Source organism: Pleurodeles waltl, chromosome 5, assembly GCF_031143425.1.
Source record: "Pleurodeles waltl isolate 20211129_DDA chromosome 5, aPleWal1.hap1.20221129, whole genome shotgun sequence".
In the NCBI taxonomy this organism is placed as follows: domain Eukaryota; kingdom Metazoa; phylum Chordata; class Amphibia; order Caudata; family Salamandridae; genus Pleurodeles; species Pleurodeles waltl.
This window is the reverse complement of record NC_090444.1, coordinates 366047703-366069317: the sequence shown is the minus strand read 5'-3', so window position 1 is coordinate 366069317 and position 21615 is coordinate 366047703.

Here is a 21615-nt window from a genome sequence, read left to right as displayed (position 1 = left end):
TCTCCGGCCTTGAGACTTCCTTTTCTGTTGTTGGTACTTTTAACAGCTCAACCTCCTCATCAGTCGGGCCATTTCAAATTTGTGGCTGCACACATTTTCACCATTCTCGATTTCAGGGTACCATTCATCTGTTCCACTAGTCCTGATGCCTAAGGGCGGTAGCTACAATGCAACTTCTGCTCAATGTTCAGTGCTGCACACAGTAACACAACCACCTCATTGCTGAAGTGACTTCCCCTATCTGATTCTAAAGAGATCGGAAAACCGAAACGTGGTATCAATTCCCTAAGCAGCAGCTTCGCTACTGTGAGGCTGTCATTCCTGCGTGTAGGATAAGCTTCAATCCAATGACTAAAGATACACACAATCACCAACACATATCTCAAACCTCCACACACAGGCATCTCAATAAAATCCAATTGCATTCTGCTAAATGGTCCTCTGGCTCTCCCAATGTGGCTCAAATTCACCACACTCCCTTTCCTCACGTTCATCTGTTGGCAGATGATACAACGATGACATATCGTCTCTGCAGATTGTCTAAATTTTGGATTAAACCAGTCAATCTTGAATAACCTGATCATGGCATCCCTCCCAATGTGTGCTTGGCCATGGTAAAACCTTGCAAATTGTGACAAGAGACTGTTTGGCAAGACCATTTTCCCTTCGTTTGAAACCCACAAATCATCTGGTCTTTGTACGTATTGCATCCTAACCCAAGAACGCTTCTCATCTTTGTTGGCACGACCCTGCAACAGTTTTAGCTCTTCTAACATGTCAATCACCCTCAATGCATACCCTGTAAATGTCTCATTTTCTTTTTCAGGCAACAATTCCCATTGATCTTTAAACAATATACAGTTCAATGCGCAAAACCTTGCGACTTGATCCGCATATCCATTTCCCATTGAAACAAAGTCTTGTGACTTCAGGTGTGCACTGCATTTCACCACGGCAATTTCATGAGGTAACTGAATCGCGTGCAACAACTCCTTAATTCTTTCACCATTTTTCACTGGAGAACCAGAAGAGGTCAAATAACCCCTCTGTGACCATAGTTGACCAAAATCATGGACAGTTCCAAATCCATATCGGCTATCAGTATAGATAGTCACTCTCATCTGAGTAGAGACATGACAAGCTCTGGTAAGAGCTACCAGTTCAGCTAAATGAGCAGAATACACTCCTTGAAGCCAGGATGCTTCCAGAATACCAGAAATCGTGCATACAGCATATCCGGCTCTCAGCACGCCTACTGAGTCTCTCAAACATGAGCCATCGACAAAGGTAATTTGGTCATTTTCCTCCAATTGGATATCTTTAATATCAGGTTTTGGTTTGGTGCACATTTATGTTACCTCAAGACAATCATGTTCTACATCTTCCACATTTTCAACCTCTGTATTTTCACTTGGAAGCCAAGTTGCCAGGTTCAACACTGTACATCTCTTTAACGTTACATTTGGTGACCACAATATAATCGTTTCAAATTTGGTCAATCTTGCATTGGTCATGTGCTGCATTTTCGTTCGTGTTAGGAGGATCTCACCTGAGTGAGGGACCATGACTGTTAGAGGATGTCCCATCACTATGCCTTCACACTGTGTGAGGCTTTGTCCAACTGCTGCTACTGCACGCAGACAACCCAGTAAGACTACTGCAACTGGGTCCAAAGTAGCTGAAAAATATGCTACCGGTCGGTTCACACCTCCATGGACCTGTGTCAAGACAGACAAAGAACATGCATCATGTTCATGACAAAGCAGAACAATCAGGCATACCTAAAGTTGGAGCCCTACACATGTTCTTCCTTAACTCAGTGAACGCTCTCATTTCCTTCTCTCCCAAAACTATGGCATCCTGATTCTCCTTGACCGTCAGCCTCTGCAATGGCTTCGAAATGACAGAAAAATTTGGGATCCACTGGCGACAGTAACCCACCATTCCTCGAAACATCCTAACATCTCTCCGTGTCGTTGGGGGATTCATCTGTAACACTGCTGTTATTCTCTCTCTGGACAATTTCCTGGACCCTTTCTCTATCTGATGACCCAAATACTTCACCTCTTTCTGACAATATTGCAATTTCTTTGGGGACACCTTGTGCCCATTCTTTCCCAAGTGATTTAGCAAAGCAATCGAATCGTACTTGCACTCGTCCCTTGTTTCAGATGTGATCAACAAATCATCAATGTACTACACTAGAGTCGATTGGAAAGGCAGCTCCAATGACTTCAAATTCCTCTTCAATATCTGATTGAATATGGAAGGTGATTCCGAAAACCCTTGAGGAATTCAACACCAACAATAGACCTTGTCCAAAAATGTAAAACTGAAGAGAAATTGGCTGTCCTCGTGAAGAGGCACAGAAAAGAAAGCTTGGGACAGATCAATTACTGTGAACCATTTTGCATTGCATGGAATCTGAAACATAATCACAGCAGGATTTGGCACTACTGGGCAACATTTCACTACTATGTCATTGATCTTCCTCAAATCTTGGACAATCCGAACCTTCCCACAAGGCTTTCTCAGTCCCATTATTGGTGAATTACACGACTACTCAACACCTCTTTCAGGACTCCCTGTTTCACAAAATCTGCAATGATTTGCTCAACCTTTAGAAGGACATCTTGTGCCATGTGATACTGCGGTATCTGGGGGAACGCAGCGTTAGGCTTCACACTGACTTTTACTGGTTCTACTCCTTTTAGCAACCCTGCTTCTTTCCCTGTCAAGTCCCACACCTTTTCTTGAACTGTTCCCTGTAAGTCTGTCGGGAGATCAGCCACTGTGAACATCGGAAAAAAGTTAATCAGAGGATATTCCTCATTTGTTGTCTCAGTTTCAGGCTCTGAACCCTGTTCCTCCCCTTCATCATCACTGTTTGTCTGGACCTCAATTACCTCATTGGAACAGGTGATTGAACACCTTGTCTTGCACAATAAGTCTCTTCCCAGTAAGGATACGAGACTTGAATCGCAAACCACAAATCTGTGCAATCCTTGGAAAGTGCCAAGCTCAACCTGAACCAGATCTGTGATCAGGTTAGTTAGGAGTTGGTTTGCTACTCCCACTACCTTAACTGTCCGTCCCAAAAGGGGCAGTTTCGGAACCTCTGCTCTTCTGACTGTAGAGCGTGTAGCTCCTGTGTCAACCAGGAAAGAACCCTTGTGACCCATTACCTTCCCCTGAACATAGGGTCCTCTCTGATCTACCATTCATTGTTTATTCCATTCTCACCACGCAATGGGTACTGTTGCACTGTGTGATTCTGACTTACTCTTTGACCTGTGACCTGTTGAGGAAGCATCACCTGTTGCTGTTCCATTGGCGCTAAGGGCACTTGCATTTGCTGTCTGGGTACCATGGGGACCTGCTGTTGCGCTTATTGTAACTGTATTGGCTGTATACGTGGCATCTGCACCTGCTGCATGGATTGAAAACCTTGCATCTGATTCACATTATTCTGAAAATTTGGATTTGGACCTCTCAATCTTGGTCCTTTCAAACTTTGGAATGTACTGACATCATTGCTTTGTTGATTAACACCATCCTGCACCATCATTGGGCACTCCCACTTCCAGTGTCCAACGACCCCGCAAGCATGACAAGGTAATATCTTCTTCATTCCCTGTGCATCGTTTTGAACTACTACAGTGTTCAAATCTGGACTGCGGCTCACAAAACCTCCTCGACCTCTACCTCTCACTTGCGCCTGAAACATCCCTTTCCCGGCTGCTGCTCCATCTGCTGTAGACAACCTCCCTGCATCCCTGTCTGTGCTGCCTTAATTTGCATCACCATCGCTTTCTCCTTCAACTTTCTCTGCTTCAACTCAATCTCATCGCTGCAGTGCTTTGCCTTCTGCAACACCTCGTCAATCGGCTTTGCTTGCCAGCAAATCAAGTGATTCTTAATCATCTAGCCAATCTCAGGTCTCAACCCTTCCACAAACCTGAACACAAGGTGATTCATGTCCTTCGCCTCAATAACCTCTGTACCACTGTAATGTTTAAACGCCTTCAACAACCTCTCATAATAGGTATGTATCGACTCCTTGACTTCCTGAGCTGTTCGATCAATCCTTTGCTAATCAATATTCTTAGGCGAAACTCTCATTTTCAGAAACTCAATCACCTTATAATAATACTTCATCACATCAGGAGATGGTGCCCCTGTGTTTCTGTCCCTTGCCGGTTCCTTCGTCGGCCAATCTACTCTCCTTTTGCACTCAATCCACAAATCAGCTGGAACTATGATCTCAAAGAGAGTATTCAGGACTACGCAAGTTTCACAAACCTGCCCGTCTGCTGATACCACTCTATTGGCTTCTCCCTCAGCCTGGGGAAATCATTTGTAAATGACAGAATATCCACTCTAGTCCAAGGTACATGGACGAGAACCCCTCAGGCCGTCTCTCTCATTGGTAACATCTTTACTGTACCTGTATCCGGTAATGCTTTAGCTGACTGCTCTATGCAATCACTCTTCCTCTTGTCTCTTTTCTTCATCCATCTGCCTTCCCACTTCTCTAAGGCTCCCCAAACTTGTGAACTCTGCAGTATCTCCTTGAGGTGTGCCTTCATTCCAGTAGACCTCATGTTTTCGAAATCTTTGGGCTCAAAATCTAACCTGTAACTCCTCTTCAAATGTTTGGTATTTTCTAAATCTATACCATATTTGTCTGCCAAATTTGCCAACCTGTGGTGCACTCTGCTCACTTCTCTAGTTATCTTTGGACACAAATACCTAAATTCTGCATCCGTGTATGACTCTAACCTGTTCACACCCATGCTCCCTTCAACAAGTTCATTGGCTTCCATACCCAACCTCACAAGGTTCAGGTACTCTTCTCCTTCTGCTCTCCCTGCGGCCACAGGAGCAGTCTGTGGAGTATTAAGCTTGTCTAACCAATCGGTCAGCTGTTGTGCTGTTAAACCTTGTAATGAGATATTCTTAGCCTGCACTAAAGGTGTCTGTGGTACATTCACACTCGAGATTTGCGGTGTCAGCAGTCTCAAACCTGTCTGTCTCATGGCCTCTGGAGGAGCCCCAATCGGACTGAAATCTAACAAAGACCTAGATCCTTCAAATGTCAGTTCCACTGGAGTCGTTCCTTGGGAGCTTCCTACGAACCCTCCGCTTGTCATATTTTGTGTCATTAGTCCTTGATCACATACACTAGGCCTCGTCTGTGCATACAATGGCACTGGTGGACCAACCGTAATAGGCAAAGATATGGCAGCTGGTGTCTCTCTGTTCCCCAAAACCTGTGGAGGATTAACTCCCATATTCTGGCTCATCACTGGTGTCATGTCTGACTGCGGTCCTGCGACCAAAGTATATCTCGGAATAATTTGCGGCTGCACCTGTGGCAGTAAAGGTGGAGTTGGCTCCATCTGTATCAACTTTGGGTTTCTATATGCTGGCTCTGTCGGTACCATCAGATTAGTGGTAGTCTCTAAAATGGGTACATCAGGGTAAAGTCTCTGAACCTGTGGTGGTTGCAGCTGTGGTCGATCATTCAGTAACTGATTAAGGAACTCATCATCATCTAAGTCATCTACCTTTGACCAGGGCTTCCTGACCTCTTTGTCTTTGAAAGGACTTTTGTCAGTCTTACAAGTAGCTTTCCTCCCTTTATCTTCACCTTCTTGAGCTATCGCTGAAAACAGCCTAACTCCATCTATTACTTCTCTCCTCCAAACTTTCTGTGCACTATCCCACCAAGCCTCCGCTAGTGTCTTTTCTGCTTTCCCCATTCTCCTCTCAAATTTCTGTTGCTGTTGCCATATTGCCATTAGTTCCCAGATTGCTAACGCCTCAAACTGTGCTGTTCTCGGAGGCGGCTTCAGATCATTTAGCACCCTCCGCAAATTTTCTAAAACCCTCAAATTGAACGTTCTGTTTTCAGGAAATGCTAAGCACCCCTCTTTCTTCGTGGCTTTGCACCATTGCTTTAGCAAAAGACACAGCGCTACACCCTTTTCTTCCATAACAATGTAAGCCGGTGTACCCTCTGGCGGTGTAACCTCCCCTACACTTGTGGTAATATATACGTCTCCCCTCAAAGCACTCTTTAAAGCCTTGAAAAATTTCATCTTTACGTCTTCTATTGTGTTCACAATCAAATCAGGAAGTGACTTTAATTTCCAGATCTCTCTTCGCCTACCTTCTCAACCAATTGTCTCTCACGGACGGCTGCCAATCCGTGCGCGACCCTTCTCACTAACCAACCTATCCCAGAGCAGCTCAAATGACTGCTCACTCACACACTGCGGCTGACAAAGTCTTGCGGCTTGTCTTCCCACTCTCGCTTCACACAAACTAATACAATATATTGCGAGCACTAACCAAAATAAACAAAAAAATTGTCGGTTTACTAGAGGAAACCGTAACACAATCGCTTCAGAACTTTACAGAGATTTTGCCCAGCCTCGGCCGCTACTCTCTCCTCAGATTCCGCATTCGCAAGCAAAATTTGACCCGCAAATTCTACTCTCGACTTGTCAATGGATTATTGTTCTAGTGCACTTTAGAACTCACCAAGGGCCAGATGTATGAATCTGGCCCATTGCGATTCGGTAATTACGATTTTTAAGAAATCGCAATTACCGACTCGCAAAGGGCCATGTATCACATTTGCGATTCGGTAATTGCGATTTCTTAAAAAACGCAAATGCAATTACCGAATCGCAAATTGCGATACTGGCCCGATTCGCATCTATGGGCCTGTTGGCACACAGCTGCAAATTTTTTGCATTTCCTAAATTGCGATTTCTGAAACAGAAATCGCAATTTGGGAAATGCAAAAGGCCAGGGTGCTGGGGGCCCTCCTGCACCCCAATTTTTTTTTTATTTTCCATGTAAAGTACACACATGCCAAAAGGGCATGTGTGCTTTACATATTAATTTTAAAAATGCAGTTTTACTGCATTTTTAAATTTTGCACAGGGTTACCACCTGGTTGCAGACAATGGTATTTTGCATGTGCAAAATACCATTCTGCGAAAAATCGCAATTTGCGATTTTTTGCAGAATTGCCTTGCGACCTGGATTTTGCGAATCGCAAATTGCGATTCCCAAAATCCAGGTCGCAACGCAGAAAATCGCAATTTTTGCGATTTTCATTTTGTGGTCTGGGAATGCCTTTGATGCATTGCAGACCACGATTTTGCACTCGCAAACGGCCGATTTCGCAGTTTGCGAGTGCAAAATCATTTGATACATCTGGCCCCAAATCTCCATCGAAGTTTGCATTCACTCACTTTTGACTCAAACTCGACTCGTCGACTTCACTATCGACCTATTAAACCGCACAAATTACAACATAAACCAAGTGTCTCATACATTTATCATTATACTCCAGAGTCTTAGACCACGCAGGGTCCGGACATCATCAACAACCACGTGGACAATTTTTTAACACAAAGCGCCACACTCACATGAAGTTCCCCGACTTCCCTACTCTCATATTGCGGAGTATGCACACTCCTACTAAAATCCTCACAAACATCACAATTCACCTGTGATATGCATAAGCTGTGCAAACGCAAAACCCTACTTCATTCACACTGTCACTAGAATGCGAGAACATATTCAAACTCCCTTCAGCAAGCTTTGAGATTCCGGGAAAGTCATTTGGGACTTATGGACACATCATGTCTCCAATTTGCATCCTTGAAAAAGAAAAAAAACCTCAAAACCCAATTTATTTGGTACACCTTGCCTACCTCCAAACCACACCCACTTTCACACCGGGCCCAAAGCCAAACCAATTCAACATCAGCAGAGATAGGACGGGGTAATGTCTCAAGATAGCATAGCTCAGAAAACAAATTACTTCCCTCAGATGGAGGAGAAGTTAGTATCAGACAAGAATGGGTTAGAGGATGGATTAAAGTGGCAGGACAATTTAACTTTAAAGTATGGGTTTGGAGTGTCCAGAAGAATGGCAAATGACAAACATCTTATGGCAACGGAAAATGGCAAATGTCCCCATTAAAGTGGAATAAGGAAAGTGTCCATGTTTTCCTTGGATTACACTGTTAAATCAAAACTGTCTAACTATTCCCTAATTCCTCATTGGATAAAGTTTGGTGCATCGTTATCTCTGTCCAATAATTCGGAAAGCACCTTACTAGAATTTTCCCCCATTTACAGTTACCATGTCGCGGATTGGTCCATGTTATTGACGTCTTCAATGGTTGGAATGTCAGGTAGAAAATGTTACACTTTACGCTCCAGTCAGTGTCTTTATTGTCTTCTCCTAGTACGGTTAACCTTCCACCTGTTGCGAATTACACTGTTGCATCCAGCAAGAATGTTGCCTTGAGCAAGCTGGGTTCTCATGAGAAAGAATTTACTACGGCTACACACATATAGCTCATGGAAAAATACAGCTTTGTGCCCTTCAGGAAAACAGAGCATTTACACATTAGAAAATGCAATTTAATATGAGGCCAGGCAGCTAGGCCCAAACCCTCGCTAAGCTAAGGCCCTCTAATTTAATAAAGCAAACTCTTAACGCATAACTCTAATTATGATATACTAATACACATTCAAAACATTATAGTATAATAATTCCGAATTAATAAGCCTTTCATTAGTCTTCGTATACATTGGTAGCCACTCCCCGGGGGCACATTTCAAACATGTGCATTATTTTCTATGTTAACACATTTTCTATGCAGCTTCATCACTCAATATATTGCAAGATTATGTAATTAATATTAATTTTAAAAGACACACTCCAACAAGTCTCTGTCATGACTAGAACATTTCATAAGCGTGACAGAAATAAATGAAGCACTGCCACCATGCTTTGAAATAAATAAAGATGATGTTGAAACATAACAATCAACGCTTTCAACAGCAGCTAAGATGGTTCCGTTAATAAATTGTAATACTAAAATGTGCATTAATGTGCTGACTAAGTGACTGAACCAGGAAATTCCAGCGAATATATATACACTTTAAAATATGCATGATAGTAAAGAACTACTGTCTGAATAATATACATTACCTATTTCTATTAAAGGCTCAATTATATTTGTAAAGATAGACGTTTTACCAAATATTTTTGTTCTACTTATATCCAAAACAATATAGCTGGCAGTCTGCGTGAAAGGAATCACAATATATATACGAGCAGGCAGAACAGTGGATGCGGACTTCTAACTTTTATTTATTCTTGTGACACTGTAATTAAATAAAACTGTCTTATGTGAACTCTCATTTCTGAAATTAATCAGTATAATGTGATGATTACAATTTGTCAGAACCCTTGCTCAGTAATTTCGTTGGATGGATAGATGTAAGTTGAAATAGGAGTCAACTTTCCATGTCATGGGCTGCCTTCAAAGCATATCAGGGTCTGGGGAGCTAGGATGAAGAAATTCAACATGATAAAAAGCATGATGCTTGACCTTATGGGCATGGACTGCCACAGAAAATCTTTTGCACAACATGGGTGCATGAGACTTTTCCCTGACTATTGGCGCAGGCTTGCTAAAATCTAGATGGCATGCTGTAAATATTATTTAGCCATATGTAATTCTATGTCAGGACCAGAGGCAAGGATTATGCTATTCTTTCTTCACTTTATTGAATAGCAGCCAAGAAAAATTAATAACAAAACTACTTATCCCAAGAGCACTAGGGACCAGGAAGTAAAAACAAACATATCCAATAGTGTGGAATAGAACAGCAACAGCCAATCAGCACAAATGAGTCCCATTGTAGTCCGTCGTCAGTGTCTGCAACTCCTCTTTCTTCGCTGCTCGCGGCTGAGATAAGTGTTCGGTTTTCCATTCTCTCATGTTTCAACCGTATTTTATATGTATTTATAGTATTGAACTGTAATATTTTAATCGTTTACATTTTAGGGAACTGAGGCCCTCATTGCAACCCTGGCAGTCGGTGTTAAAGCGGCGGCCAACCCGCCAACAGGCAGGCGGTGCAAAAAATGGAATTCTGACCCTGGCGGGAAACGCCAACACAGACCGCCACTTTAACACTCCGACCGCCACGGCGGGAGAAACAAACAGCGCGGCGGTCACCGCCAACAGACAGACGGCAGACAATGTACCGCCCACCCTATCACAACTCACCAATCCGCCACCTTTTCTGGGGCGGGAGCCCCGCCGATAAAAACACGGCGGAAACAGACTACAAACGGGAAAACGCTCACCCTGCACACTCCACGAGGAATCTGGACAGCATGGAACCAGAACTACACATCCTACCAGCAATTGTCTACCTGCTCCTCTACCAGGAGCACGAACGCCGGCGCAGAAGACAACAGTGAGTACTGCACCTACGACACAGGGGAGGGGGGAGGAGAAATGAATACGGGCACACACATACGCGACCCCCCCCCCCCAACTACCTACACACCAAGGCAGAGCAACAACTCAGAGTGACACCCCCCCCAAACCCCCAGAAGAATGCATAGACAAAATAATATGTTATTGGAATTCAAATATATTGTAAGGCTAAGTAAATAAATAAGTTTAACATCCCATAACTATATACACATATGTACATTGTCCCGTCAAAATTGGCTTTCTGTCATTGTACGTGGGCCAATGGTCCTCAACACATGGGCAAAGCCCACACATGAGACCCGAATCCATTGGAGAGAACACTGCAGGGGCATCAGATAGGAAAACTACAGGCACCTCAGGGGGAAGGGAAGGGGGGGCACCTCAACCACATGAGTCCATGACGCCAGATCCATGAGGGGCCTCCATGGCCACTGTTCAATCCTGGGGAGTGCAAAGCCACAGTCTCTCAAGTCCCTACAGTGGGTGGCTTGCCCACTGTGCCATCCTGGGGAGTGCAAAGCCACAGTCTCTCAAGTCCCTACAGTGGGTGGCTTGCCCACTGTGCCATCCTGGGGAGTGCAAAGCCACAGTCTCTCAAGTCCCTACAGTGGGTGGCTTGCCCACTGTGCCATCCTGGGGAGTGCAAAGCCACAGTCTCTCAAGTCCCTACAGTGGGTGGATTGCCCACTGTGCCATCCTGGGGAGTGCAAAGCCACAGTCTCACAAGTGGATGACAGACTCCAGCGGTACTGGAGGAGTCTTGGTGCCCAGAGTGTATCGTGCAGCCCTGTCGGACACAGATCCGGGCCTGCCCCTTCTGCCAATGTGTCAGCGGTGCTTGAGTTGAAGGGCCCAGCGGAGCGGTGCTTGAGAGGAAGGGCCCAGTGGAGCGGTGCTTGAGAGGAAGGGCCCAGAGGATCGGTGCAGAGACGGCGGGGCCCAGCTGAGCGGTGCTTGAGAGGAAGGGCCCAGCGGAGCGGTGCTTGAGTTGAAGGGCCCAGCAGAGCGGTGCTTGAGTTGAAGGGCCCAGCGGAGCGGTGCTTGAGTTGAAGGGCCCAGCGGAGCGGTGCCTGAGAGGAAGGGCCCAGCGGAGCGGTGCTTGAGAGGAAGGGCCCAGCGGAGCGGTGCTTGAGTTGAAGGGCCCAGCGGAGCGGTGCAGAGACGGCGGGGCCCAGCGGAGCGGTGCTTGAGAGGAAGGGCCCAGCGGAGCGGTGCTTGAGTTGAAGGGCCCAGCGGAGCAGTGCCTGAGAGGAAGGGCCCAGCGGAGCGGTGCTTGAGAGGAAGGGCCCAGCGGAGCGGTGCAGAGACGGTGGGGCCCAGCGGAGCGGTGCTTGAGAGGAAGGGCCCAGCGAGCGGTGCCTGAGAGGATGGGCCCAGCGGAGCGGTGCTTGAGAGGAAGGGCCCAGCGGAGCGGTGCAGAGACGGCGGGGCCCAGCACAACGGTGCTTGAGAGGAAGGGCCCAGCGGAGCGGTGCTTGAGTTGAAGGGCCCAGCGGAGCGGTGCCTGAGAGGAAGGGCCCAGCGGAGCGGTGCTTGAGAGGAAGGGCCCAGCGGAGCGGTGCAGAGACAGCGGGGCCCAGCGGAGCGGTGCTTGAGAGGAAGGGCCCAGCGGAGCGGTGCAGAGACGACGGGGCCCAGCGGAGCGGTGCTTGAGAGGAAGGGCCCAGCAGAGCGGTGCTTGAGAGGAAGGGCCCAGCGGAGCGGTGCTTGAGTTGAAGGGCCCAGCGGAGCGGTGCCTGAGAGGAAGGGCCCAGCGGAGCGGTGCTTGAGAGGAAGGGCCCAGCGGAGCGGTGCAGAGATGGCGGGGCCCAGTGGAGCGGTGCTTGAGAGGAAGGGCCCAGCGGAGCGGTGCTTGAGTTGAAGTGCCCAGCGGAGCGGTGCCTGAGATGAAGGGCCCAGCGGAGCGGTGCTTGAGAGGAAGGGCCCAGCGGAGCGGTGCAGAGACGGCGGGGCCCTGTTCAGCGGTGCTTGTCTTGAAGGGCCCTGTTCAGCGGTGCTTGAGACGGCGGGGCCCTGTTCAGCGGTGCTTGTCTTGAAGGGTCCTGTTCAGCGGTTCTTGAGACGACAGGGCCCTGTTCAGCGGTGCTTGTCTTGAAGGGCCCTGTTCAGCGGTTCTTGAGACGGCAGGGCCCTGTTCAGCGGTGCTTGTCTTGAAGGGCCCTGTTCAGCGGTTCTTGAGACGGCGGGGCCCTGTTCAGCGGTGCTTGTCTTGAAGGGCCCTGTTCAGCGGTTCGTGAGACGGCGGGGCCCTGTTCAGCCTTGCTTGTCTTGAAGGGCCCTGTTCAGCGGTGCTTGAGACGGCGGGGCCCTGTTCAGCGGTGCTTGTCTTGAAGGGCCCTGTTCAGCGGTGCTTGTCTTGAAGGGCCCTGTTCAGCGGTGCTTGTCTTGAAGGGGCCCTGTTCAGCGGTGCTTGAGACGGCGGGGCCCTGTTCAGCGGTGCTTGTCTTGAAGGGCCCTGTTCAGCGGTTCTTGAGACGGCGGTGCCCTGTTCAGCGGTGCTTGTCTTGAAGGGCCCTGTTCAGTGGTTCTTCACATGTGTCTCCAGGGCACCAGATCTGGCCAATATATGGTGTTCACTCGCCATCTGACTTCTCGCTTGCGGGACCCTCCTGTGCTGGTGTTCAGTGCCCGTGGGTGTCCTCCTTCACCCCCGGAATGGGTCTGGTGGGGCCCTCCTGGGCAGCTCGCCTGCTGACGGACTTGTCGGCCGTGCTGCCCTTGCCATCCTTGCCTGATCCTCTGTGTCCCTTGCCTCCCTTTGGAGATGTGCCAGGTGGCACCCCACTTCCTGACGGTGACAGGGTGCTGCCTGTGGAGGCTGCCGTCTCTGTCCTCTCGCGCTGGCCCTTGCCTTTTTTGGATCTCTTCCCAGGGGGTGGGCTGGCTGTCCCTTTGCTGCTGGCCGATGTAGCTGCCCTCAAAGGTGGTGGACTCCAATATCCCTGGACTATGGTCCTTGTAGGTCCAGGGCTTGTGCTGGTTGAGGTGCTGATTGGACTTTTACGAGATGGAGGGGGTGCGTCAGGTGATGGAAAGAGGTTAAGTTTGGAGAGGAAAAACTTTTTAGGAGCAATGGGAAGGGTAGGTGCAGTGGGTATGGGAGTGGAGGAAGAGGATGTGGTTGTAGGAGAGTCAAGTGTGCTGTCGTTGGGTGCAGGTGCTTGTGACGGAGGCTGTCGTGAGGTGGATGGCTGTTGGGTGGGTGGCTGCCTGCGTTTGTGTGGTTTGGAAGAGGGGGTGACAGACACACTGGGAGAGGACACAGGGGACGTGTAAATGGCAGTGGTGGTGGTGACTGCACGTGTGCGGAGTGTTCTGGTGTGTGTGCTGGTGATGGATGTAGTGGCTGATGAAGTGGTGCATGCAAGTGTGAGTGGAGACGTCACAGGGAGGGAGGAGGGAGACGAGGAGGAGGGGGACACAGAGGAGGCAGTGGCTGTTGGTATGTCTGCATGTGGATGTTGCTTGTGTGAATGCTTGTGGGATGTGTGGTGCTTATGTTTGGATGAGCTGACCTTGGGTGTTGAGGTGTGTGCAGGCTGGTCTGTAGGTGTGTCTGGGATAGGCAGAGGGACAGGGGAGTGGGACTGGGTGGAGGGAGTTGGAGGAGGGAGGCAGGAGACAGGGACAATGGCTGCCGTCAGTGCTGAGGCCAGAGCGTTGAACGATTGCTGATGGGCAGCCTGACCCGGCATTCAAAAGGGTAGACTGCCCAACAATGAGCGTCCGGGGGAGGTCAATGACCTCCTCACTGAGGGCAGCAGGGGTAACTGGGGCAGGGCCTAAGGTGCCTAAGGTGCCTGGGGCGAAGGAGATGCCCGCCTTGGTGTGCGAGCGGGCACGGGGCGAACGCTGAGGGGCTGCTTGGAGGGCGGAGCTGGTGCGCTGGGTGGCGGCTGTACCTGTAGTTGCGGTGGGCACGGACGTTGCCGCCACCACAAGGGAGCTCCCTTCCGAGGACGTGTCGGTGTCGCTGATGTCTCCACGTGTCCTTGTTGTGGAGCCCCCGTCGCCCTCCGTCTCACTGGTGAAATCAGAGTCCGTTGCATGGCCCTCCGGGGCCATGTGAGATGCAGCTCCCTCGTGCTCCAATGCCACTTCTCCTCCGCCAGATGATGCTAATGCACACATAATCAGGAAGAGCAGACAAAAAAAGGGGGGGGGGAGAAATAAAGACATGTTGAGTGCATGCATTGTCAACACAGTTGGCGGAGAGGACAGACACAGAAGCCCCCTGCACTGCGCCGCACACTTGGGGTACACTACTCAATCAGTGAGACTTGGCCTACAAGCCAATGGACGACATCTGCACACATAGGTGACACAAGGCCATGGATAGCTGTACTTGGCACCCTACAGAGCTGGAGGGCAGGGGCACAGGGCCATGCCTTACGGAGGAGACTAGCCTACAGAAATCGCCCTGGCCTAGGGATACCCACATCCCTCCTCGCCCACCCAGACACCTCCACTGCGCGCTAAGATAGCAGAATGTGCTTGTACTCACACCCTTGTGTCTGCTGTGATGTCCTCACGCGCCCATCCAAATCTGGGTAGGCCACCGCCAGGATCTGAGACATCAGGGGGGTCAATAGACGAGTGGCACCCCTCCTACGTTGGGAGGCCATCCCCAGCAGAGCCTCCGCGGTCTTTCTGCTCCCGCGGCGGATGTCCTCCCACCTCTTGCGGCAGTGGGTGCCCCGTCTGTTGTGGACCCCCAGGGTCCGGACGTCCTTAGCGATGGCACGCCAAATGTCGACTTTCTGATGGGCGCTGACCTATGTGACACGTACAGGGAGAGAAAACAAAATATCAACATTTTCTGCATGCTCGATGTGAGTGTCCCCCCATCCCCACCATTGCCATGTGGCACATGCTCTCATCTGTCGTTTGATGCATGCCTCATACGCTCCCCTCCGCACCTTTGTTCATTCACCCCACTCAACCCAGGCATTGCCCACCAAGCATGGTCCCAGTGCACTAACCTGTTGGTCTGGAGGACCGTAGAGTAGCGCATACTGGGGGAGGACCCCATCCACGAGTTTCTCCAATTCTTCAGAGGTGAAGGCAGGGGCCCTTTCCCCAGTCGCAGCAGCCATTGTCTCTTCCAGACCGAGGTCATAGCAGCACTTGCAGTATAGGTCCTCTCCTGTGGATGATCAGGTCTCGAGTGATTAAGCTGAGAGAAAATGGCGGTCACGCCCGCGGCGGTGCGTACCGTGGCGGTGCGTCCCGCGACCGCCGGCGCACTTCGTCATTGGCTCCTGAAACCCATAGGGTTCTATGTTAACCAATGCGGCTTTGCGCCGCGGTCTTCGACCGCCTACCGCCACAGTGTGCCACGCCAGCACATTGACCTCACATCCCATTGTCACACTTCACAGGTCAGGCAGCCGCCATTTCAAGGGCCCACATGGCTTAATTTCTACTGCGTCACACAGGCCTAGGCCTTGCATTGCCAGTCATACAAGCCATTCAATGCATAGCGATTCGTGTACTGTGCAAGCTGTGGGAACGTACCTGTGGTTTGCTTGACTCTTTGCTCCATGTTGTCCTTCCTAGGCACCGTCGCTGGGACTTGCGAGGAGATGGAGGAATGTTCCTGTGTACAGACCGCTGGTGGACCTGTCGACAATGGAAGAAAGACATGTCATACTGACATACAGACTTGACCGAGCCACTATACAGGAACTGTGTGCCCAGCTGGAGCCAGACCTGATGTCACCCATTCGCCAACCCACAGGGATTCCCCCTCTGGTGCAGGTTCTGTCAGTACTCCATTTTTTGGCAAGTCGATCATTCCAAACAACAGTGGCCATTTCCTCAGGGATGTCTCAGCCTATGTTTTCTAAGGTTTTGTCCAGACTGTTGTCTGCCCTGATGAAATACATGCGGAGCTACATCATTTTCCCTGAGGTGGGACTATTTGGCTACAGTGAAGGGTGATTTCTATGCCCTTGGACATATTCTCAACATCATTGGTGCCATTGATGGGACCCATGTGGCTTTGGTTCCCCCCAGTGAAAGTGAACAGGTGTACAGGAACAGAAAAAGTTATCATTCTATGAATGTCCAGGTGGTCTGTTTGGCTGACCAGTACATATCCCATGTAAATGCCAAGTTCCCTGGGTCAGTGCATGACGCGTACATCATGCGAAATAGCAGCATCCCTTATGTGATGGAACAGCTACAGAGACACCGTGTGTGGCTAATTGGTGACTCTGGTTACCCCAACCTGTCGTGACTACTGACCCCAGTGAGGAATCCCAGGACCAGGGCAGAGGAACGGTACAATGAGGCCCATGGGCGGACTAGGAGGGTGATCGAGCGAACCTTCGGCCTCCTGAAGGCCAGGTTTAGGTGCATGCATATGACAGGTGGATCCCTAATGTACTCACCGAAGAAGGTGTGCCAGATCATCGTGGCCTGCTGTATGCTTCACAACCTGGCTTTGCGACGCCAGGTGCCTTTCCTGCAGGAGGATGGTCCAGAGGGTGGTGTTGTGGCAGCTGTGGAGCCTGTGGAGAGTGAAGAGGAGGAAGACGACGGGGACGACACAGACACCAGGGACACAGTGATACAACAGTATTTTCAATAACACACAGGTACGAATCAACACCACCATTTTACATGTACTTACAGTCTCCTGCCTCTCTACTGTCTGTGTTTCCCCCCAGTTTATGTTAACTGAGTTGTGACTTTCCCTTCCGTTTTCAGAGATGTGGGCCCCACTGCGTGACCTCTGCTTTGTTTGCCCATGGACTACAGCTGTGTGACAGTGGTATGTTGTCATCACAATGTAACTGATCATTTTGGCACCGTTATGTCTAATACATTTGTTCAAAATACAAGCAGACTCCAGATAATTTTAGTGCAATAAGTGATTTTATTTAAGTGCTAAATTTAGGGACATGGTTGAAAATCGGTGATGGGTGATGGTGGAGTAATGTCCATGGCAGAGTCCAGCTTTTCAGTCTCACAGGTGCATTGTCCATATGCCTGTGGAAGGATGGAGCAGGGGCAGTTCAAGGTTGGACAGGGTGACAATGTGGGACAGTGGGATGACATCAGGGGGTATCCTTTGCTGGCGGGGGTCTTGGCATCCTACTCTGTCTTCTTCCTAGATCTCAGGTACCGCTTGCGGGGTGGTTCTTCTTCTGCAGGAGGTGGGGTTCTGGTGGCCTGTTGTTGTGTGGGGGCCTCCTGTCCACTAGCGCCGGCGGAGGTGGTAGGCTGCTCCTGGTCCATGCTAGTGACAGGGGCCCTTTGTGGTGCCACCTGGTCCCGCAATGTGGTGACAATCTGGGTAAGAGCCACGACGATGGTCCCCATTGCGGAACTAATGGCTCGGAGTTCTTCCCTGAACCCCATGTACTGTTCCTCCTGCAGTACCTGGATCTCCTGGAACCTGGCCAGTACCGTAGCCATCGTCTCCTGGGAGCGGTGGTATGCTCCCATGATGGAGGAGAGGGCCTCGTGGAGAGTGGGTTCCCTGGGCCTGTCCCCCCCCGTCGCACAGCAGCCCTCCCATTGCCCCTGTTTCCCTGGGCCTCTGTCCCCTGGACCGTGTGCCCACTACCACTGCCCCCAGGTCCCTGCTGTTGTTGGGGTGGTGGGTCAACCTGGGTGCCCTGTAGTGGTGGACACACCGCTGATTGACGTGTCCTGGAGACAGAGGCATGGGCCTGCTGGGTGGGAGCTGTGCTGGTGTTACCAGAGGGGGGTAGGTCGGCTGTGGCCTGTGGCTGTGTGAGGGGAACCGACTGTCCCGAGGTCCCCGATGGGCGGGGCTGGTCATCTGGGTCCAGGGAGACAGAGCTGCTGTCATCACTGGGGGCCTCTTCTGGGGGTGGGATGGACATTTCTGGACCCTCCTGGGCGGTGTGGTGGCGTTCGGGTCCTGCAGGGGTATAAGAGTATGGTTATTGCTTCTGTGTGTGCAATGGGTGGGTGGCCGTGGACCCCAGTGCTGGGATTCCCTTGTGGGGGCTGTTGTGACGGTGGCTTGTGGGGGAGATGGGTATGTGCAGTGGGCATGCTTTGGTGATGGGTGTCCATGCTTTGTGGACGCATGCAGGGCTGGGTGTTGGGATGGGTGGGTTGTGATGGTGAGCCATTTGCAAGGAGTTGGTGTGATGGGGGTGGGGGTGAGGGTGGGGGTATGATTTGGCATGCAGGTGGGGTGGGGGGAATGAAGTAGTGAAGATTTGACTTACCAGAGTCCATTCCTCCAGCTACTCCTGCGAGGCCCTCAGGATGCAGGATGTGCAAGACTTGCTTCTCCCATGCTGTAAATTCTGGGGGAGTAGGTGGGGGTCCGCTGCCAGTCTTCTGCACCGCAATGTTGTGCCTTGATACCATGGAACGCACCTTCCCCCGTAGGTCGTTCCACTGCTTCCTGATGTCGTCCCGATTTCGTGGATGCTGTCCCACAGCGTTGACCCTGTCCACTATTCTTTGCCATAGCTCCATCTTCCTGGCAATGGTGGTGTGCTGCCCCTGTGTCCCGAAGAGCTGGGGCTCTACCCGAACTATTTCCTCCACCATGACCCTGAGTTCTGCGTCCAAAAACCTGGGGTGTCTTTGGGGTGCCATGGGGTGGTGTGGATGAGGTGAGGGGTGGTGTATGTGTTGTAGAGTGTGGTGAGTGTGGTGGTGTATGGTGTTTTGTGCGTGGATATTGTGTGGGTGATGTTGTGATTTGCCTCTGTGTGATGGTGTGCTCTATTCTGTGCTGTCTCTCTCTGGTCTTCAGTCGCAATTGTGGTCGTAAGGGTTTGTGGGTGATGTGGGTGTGTGTTTTATATTGTAATGGGTGTGTGGGAGTGGTGTGTGTATGTGTCTCAGGTGTGTGTATTTTGAATTGTCCAATGTGGCTGTGTTTTGTAAGAGTGTGTGTATTTTGAGCGTGGCGGTGTGTACCGCCAATGGAATACCGCGGTTGAAATACCGCTGCGGGGATTTGTGGGTCGGAATAGCATGGGCGTATTTCTGTTGGCGTGACGGTGGAGGTTTGGTCATCGCCAGTTTTTCGCTGGCCGTTGGTGTGGCGGACTTTTGTTGTTGTCGGGTTTTTGGCGGTTTGCCAGTTGCGGGTCAGAATTACCGTGGCGGTTTACCGCAGCGGTGTTATGGCGGTCTTCTGACCGGCGGTAAGCGCCTTTTACCGCCGAGGTCAGAATGACCCCCTGAATTCCTCTCTGCAGTCGCTGGAACATTTCTCTTCGCTCCTTCGCGACTGCTTGTATTTGGTGCGACTCACTGTTGTGTGTCGGCTCCGCAGGGGACGTTTGAATCGCTGATGTGCTCATGCTCAAGCACTCAGTTTCGAACATTCTCCTCATACTGGAGCCGATCGCGGGATAAGAGCAGTCCTGTTTGCCTGCAATTACGCCCCTTTTTAGGGATCTGTATTGCCATTTCTTCAATTTTATTCAGATGCCCTGTTACTTCAGGGTCTGTACATAGTTACATTTACACCCTTTTTACAGGGTCTGTATTATTAAAACTCCTCTTGGATTTGGGACATGTTTCTTAGGCAATTATTACCCAGTTAAATTACTTGCACCAGAGGTGTTAATGTCCGTCTTACAAAAACCTTTACAGCTACTGCTGTTTTTTAATACACACTGACACACAGTCTTTCATATGAAAGCCTCCTTAGTGTTTTAATACAGATATAATTATTTATATATAAAGAATAAAAATGGAATTAAATGGAGGAGGAATTCTTTGATGTGGTAGATGCTTTTTTTTACAGCGCAGTTTCTGAACCCATTGCTCCTTTAGAGGAACATTTGTCATTACAAATTTCAAGAGAGTGTGCTAAGATATATATTTCTTCACCTCTCCCTTCATCCCCTTGCTCTGCAAAACCTTCCTGAGGGCCCTACTCCTGCGAAGCGCCGTCACGCAGCAGGAGTCAATCAAGATATGTTTGAGAGAATCAAACAAGCGTTCATTTTTTATGATAATAACCCGGCTACGGATTCTTCCTCATCCATTACTTATGATCAGTATTCTGATAATTACTTTGATCCTGATGAAGAACCTGGTCCTTCCAGACCCTGGCATCCTTCTTCTCAGGCTCTCCCTGATTCCATCCCTGAGCCTTCTGACATGCTTGATCCTGATTGCGTTGTTCATCCTCGGTCTTCTGATTGGGCCCTGTCTGACAAAGTTGCCACATATGTAGCGGGTCGCATTCGGAAACCGCTGGAAAAAGTCTTCCATTAAAAAAGTTTTCCCCTCTAGTATTTTTACGGTGCCAGTCGAGGCATGGGCCGCTCATCCGGCCGCCTATACTCTCAAAACTCCTTCAGAGGACAAGGGCCATGGTCAGGATAGCCTCAAGACCAAACCTGATTCACCAATTTCTATCCAACCAGAGCCCGGCATTTCAGAAACCGAGGGAACAGAGGTGTCTCCACTCCCGCTTATTCAGGTAAGAGTTCTCCCTTCTTCTCTTCTAATAGTAGGGAGCCATCTGGCGAATTTTATCCAGGCTTGGGCGTCACTCACAACAGATGCATGGTTCCTACAAACAGTCAGAGGCTTTCACATAGAATTCCATGGGAACCCCACACAGATTGTTCATCCTCAACCTATTAAATTTTCTTCTCAGATCTCGCTTTGGTGTACACAGAAGTTCAAGCTCTGCTAGAAAAAGAAGCTATCTGTCCTACATTTCCTCATCCTCGTGGCTTCATAAGCAACATTTCCTCGGTCAACAAGGCAAATGTCGGCCAACGACCTGTCATAAACCTTTGCGACTTCAACAATTGGCTTGTATATCAACACTTCAAAATGGAAGGAATTTACCTCCTTCGTGATGTTCTGCGCCCTCTAGATTGGTCAGCACGTTTAGATTTAAAAGATGCTTACCTTACCATTCCAATTTTTCCTCCTTGCAGGCATTTTCTGCAGTTCATTTGGCATCAACAAACCTATGAATTCACCACCCTTCCATTCGGTCTTCCCTCAGCCCATTGGTGTTTCACCAATGTTCTCAAACCAGTGGTGGAACACCTCAAGGCTCAGGTTATTAGTCTAATCGTCTACTTAGACAACATTGTTCTTTGGGCGCAGTGCCCTCGGAAGTTGACTCTTCATTTGCAAATCACTATCAATCTTTTACAATACCTAGGTTTCATTATAAACTACTCCAAATCTCTTCTGGTTCCTTCCCAGAAAGCTGTTTTTCTAAGTTTTGTAATAGATTCAGTCTCAGTCACTTTGAGTCTTCCATCGTGGAAAATTACAAAAATTCACCACAAGCTTCGACGAC